The sequence below is a fragment of the Triticum urartu genome, chromosome 2A (assembly GCF_056163025.1).
Source record: "Triticum urartu cultivar PI428250 chromosome 2A, HENAU_Tu73, whole genome shotgun sequence".
NCBI lineage: Eukaryota > Viridiplantae > Streptophyta > Magnoliopsida > Poales > Poaceae > Triticum > Triticum urartu.
This window is the reverse complement of record NC_141874.1, coordinates 609,155,558-609,160,584: the sequence shown is the minus strand read 5'-3', so window position 1 is coordinate 609,160,584 and position 5,027 is coordinate 609,155,558.

Genomic DNA, 5,027 nt, shown 5'->3' with positions numbered 1-5,027 from the left:
ATGGCAACAGGAGAAGATCGACTCACTTAGCCAACAAAGGGGGTCTCAGCAGCTAGCAGATGATCCACCATTGGATAGCACCATCCCATCCATGCCGAGAAGTAGCGTGGATTCCGCCCCGGGCGACGCATTGCTAGATAGCTACCCAGTGAATGACATCATGTAGAACACTAACTGCGAGCTACACTTCAAAATGAAAAACATATCCATGAAGGTGGCGGACGCCCTTGGTTTTACAAATCCCCCCGAGGCAACCTTCCATTGCAACCCGATTCCAGTGGGCTATGCTCGTGTCTTGGTTGATGAGGTGGTGGACCAATATTCGGGGCTAGAGCTTGACATTCCTGGAGGTGACGATGAGCACACACTGGGAGAGGCCAACCATCCTATCATCCTATGGAGAAAGGATTGCATCATCTTTCGAAGGCCACCGACACCGCGTCATCCGACTCCTCGTCGAAGTCCGCCACTGAGTCAGTAGACTCCCGCTCCTCCAAGTCCACCAATGCGTCAGGCCACTCCTCCTCCAAGTCCGGCACAGCTTCAGGCCACTCCTCCTCCTCCAAGTCTGGCAAAGCATCAGGCCACTCCTCCTACAAGTCTGGCACAGCTTTAGGCCACTCCTCCTCCGCCAACTCAGCCACATCAGCCGTCTTCGCCGCCTCAGCAATCACGGAAGAGAGCCGCCTCAGCTATGGTGCGTAGCGGTACAAGTCGAGGTAGTACTGGAGGTACAGGCGGAGGCAAGTGATTTCAATATGGTCCAAGCCTCGCGCCTCTTCCGCAGAGGCCTTACGACAAGTCCAAGGAGGAAAACGTAGCCATATCGAAGGCCGAGGTGGAAGCCCATTTTGCACCGAAACCGCCATCGCCGCCAAGGGAGAAAGTGCTTGTGAAAAAGATTGACCACTTCATTCGTATGGCTAGAGCACCAGCTCCCAAGCCTGTTGACACAGACTATGAGCGCCACATCAAGAAGTTAAATCGAGCACGTCTACACAAAGAGGCAAGCTCGAGCTCGAGCAAATCAGCTGGAAAAAGGAGTGGTAAAACCGTTACCCAGCTGGGAGAACAGGCGGCGCAATCAATCCCCCCGCTTGTTGTGCCAACAACACATGAGAGTAGGCGCGCCCAATATTATTGCGGGCAAACCGTTAACGTTCCCGGGGTGGCGATGTGATAATAACCGAGGAGCATATTGCCCAGGCTGAAGCGATCGGGATCACTGTTGGACAACTCCTCGATATCGAGACCATGTCTCTGAGTAGAGAGGAGGAAATAAAACGTAAATATGTCTGGGGCCAACCTTTGGTCGAGCCAGACGAGGTCAAGAACCTCCCAACGAGAATGTATGAATTGCATCGATGGTACATGGACATTACCAAGATTTCCAATCTAGAGTCCCTCATGGTGAATGTCATGGAGGAGCATTACTACCACGAGAAAGCTCTGGCCGTTGAGTATTCAGAACTGTTTCAGCTATACAATCAAGACGCACTCAACAAATCTATCGTCAGTTGCTATTGTCTGTAAGTGATTTCTTTCTGTAATTTAAGTCTCAAGCTAGCTGTAGTGATCATTTTGATCAATCATTCCCTGTAATTATCCTCACTATATTCTTTTCTGTGGTATTATGCAAGATGAAGATTTATGAAATGAAAAAAGGTGGACGCTATGGCATTGGGTTCGTTGACCCAAATACCATTAATGAATACACATGGAAATTAGATCTATATCACGAAAAAAGTGTAGAGGAAAGCATGCTAGAGATCTTCAAGCGCCTCAAATTCAATGAAGATATACTACTTCCTTACAACTTCGAGTGAGTCACACTGTCTTGTACTACAAATTCTGTTTTTGCCTACTAGCTAGCTACATGTTTTTGCTTACATATGCCCGCATAATTAAGACATGCAAACGTGTGTGCATGCAGATTTCACTGGATCTTGTTAATCATTAAAGTTGATGAAGGAACAGTTGAAGAACTAGACTCACTACTTAAGAAAGCAAGTGACTACACCATCGTGAAGGGGATAGTCAACAGGTAATTTCAATCATTATTAACTATATATCAGCCTATTTATTTAGTTCGTCATTTCCTGATAACAACTATTTAATAACCCATTTATTCATTTTCTTTATCGGCGGGCAGGGCTTGGGCAAAGTTCATCAAGGCCACTCCAGGCCCATGGAAACAAGATCTGAAATGGTATCGACCCTAGGTAAGTAATTAAGTAGTACTAGCTAGCTGCCATCTCTTTAATTATCATGCTTGATTAATTATTATCTGATCAAATTCCATTCTTGTAAAGGCCCTGAAGCAGGCGCCGGGGAATAATCTGTGTGCATACTACGTTTGCGAGAACATTCGCATGATGTTGTCCGAAAGGAGCAAATCTCAAAGACAGGAGTGGGTACGTTTTTCATAACACTATTCACAAGTTTTACACCATTATCGATATCTAGTCACACAACTAATACACATGCATATTGATCTCCTTCTTAACAGTTCAAAGAGGTGTGGGAGAAGCTCCTAACAGAGGACCGCATAGAAGCAATTCAAGAGGAAATAGCGGGATTTTTGCTCGACCAGGTCATAGATCCCAAAGGAGAATACTATTACCCGCTACCGCCCCCATGAACCACTTCCAATTGTTATCGTGCTCCGAAGGCACCAATTAGGAGAAATTTTATATATATACATGTGTGTACATGTGTGTGAATTAATTAATGTTGGTTGTGACACATTCGATGATATATATATATTATGATCGGTTATACTAGAAATTCTATTTATATATATGCATAACGTGTACAATATGTAGTATCGTAAAATACCAGCAAACGAAAAAGAATTAAATGCAAAAACACAAAATTAAATGAAAAAGAAATCATAAACCCAAAACTCCCCCAATCTTTTAATACCGGTTGATGACACAAACCGGTACTAAAGGGCTCCCTGCCCCTGAACCTGGCTCATGCCACGTGGTTGCCCTTTGGCACTAGTTCATGCTGAACCGGTACTAAAGGGGGGGCCTTTAGTGCCTACACTTTAGCGCCGGTTACGAAACTGGCACTAAAGGGCCTTACGAACCGGTGCTATTGCCCGGTTCTGCACTAGTGCGCCCTCATCTTCACCTCGGGTCGCTGCATCAACCTAATTGTTCCAGAAAAACATGGCACGCTTCTGCTGCTTCAATAGCTTCAGTAAGTTCCTCTTCCCTTCCTCTGTAGATCCACTAGGTTTTGCATGTTCTTCTGTGTTCTTCGCTGTTCCTTACGGATTCTTCGTAGTTTCTCCACTGCATCTTCTTTTCATCTAAAAGAAGTATGGAACTCATGCGGTAGCTATTTCGTATCCATTTCAGATGCTAGTAGATCCCCTTTTCTTGTACAAAGGCCTCCTTAGAACTGATGAACTCATCTGTACTGGTTTTTTAGGTCCAGACTTATTTTCCTTTTCCTGACATGTGGTTGATCCAAAATTCCAATGTAAAACTGTGAAACTTGTTTTTCCTCACTTAGTCATTTTTTGCTTTAGATCTGTACTTTCATTGTCTGCGTGGGCGATTTATTCTTTAGAAAATAATCTGCCATATGCCATTAGTCCCCTTGTAAACTGCCAATCGCTTTACCATTTATAATAGCATCCACCCCTGGTTTAACAATCTTGCATGCTTGAATACCTTTCCCTTAATCTGATACGCTTTACGCTTGTCTGTCATGAACCTTAAACCAGCATTTGATCTTTTTCCAGCTTTTCATCTGAAATGTCCAAACAATTTTATGCCTGTAACTGGGTCCCTTCCGGGTTACTAAAGAGCAACTATATGGATGCGTCAGAACTGGCGCTTTACCAAAACAAATCGAAATCCACTGGCGAGTTCCCGTTCCAGAAAATCCTCCTGCCCCCAAGGATGGCGAGGTGGTAGTATTTGTTGATCATATGAGCCATGGTTTTAAACCGCCCGGATCCAAGTTCTTTCATGATGTGTTTGCCAGCTTCCAGATCCACCCTCAAGATATTGGACCTAACTCTGTGTCCAATATTTTCCACTTTCAAGTGTTCTATGAGGCCTATCTGCAAGAAGAGCTAACCGTTGAGTTGATCAGGGATTTTTTCTACTTGAACCGTCGTAATGAATTTGTAGACGGGCCCAACACCGAACTTGGTGGCCTTTACATTCATAAAAGGAAGGATGTCAGCTTTCCTCATGCCAAACTTCATAGTCATCCTAAAGACTAGAACCAGACTTGGTTCTACTATAAGGACACTTCCCCTGATGATGAGAACCCTCTGCCGTGTTATCATGCTCACCGGCTTACCAATACACATCCACTTCTGCAACGGATGACTGCAAAAGAACGGGCCACATATGCACAACAACTCGCCAAGCTCAGAGCTTTTATGGCTAACGGTTTAACAGGAGTTGATTTTGCTCGTTGCTGGATATCTTGGAGTATTTTACCATTAAGCCGTCGCCCCTGTTTAATGTGTGAGTACACAGGGGACTCAAAAGATCGTCAAAGACATATTGATATTCAGCTAACAGAGGCTGAAGTTACAGAAGCTGTTAAAAAGATGTTGGATGAACTTGTGGTTGTCTGCCGCAAAACAGGGCTTAATTCCTTCTGCGCTTCCAATAAACCGCCACCTGTAATACTTGCCTCACTCTTGCTTGTACTTGATATTCTTAACTATGTAATCTTTATATCCTCTGTCAATCTTTTAACAGGGTGATGACTCATTTTGGAACAAGAAGCCACATGATAAACCGGCCAAGACCCCTCGACCTAAGACGAAGGTTGTTAAGAAGCCTGCAATGAAAAAGGCAGCTGAATCCACCGGGTTAAACCTCAATGATGACCTTGATGATCCGGATGCAGAGGTAGAACTTGACTCTCTTGGTTCGTTTTTCATAAACCTCATTGACAATGATTATTATCAGGATGACACTGAAGGCAGCCAAGCTGACGACGCAGAGGTAATTATCCTTTCCTCCGGTTCAGACCCTCTGCCAACACAA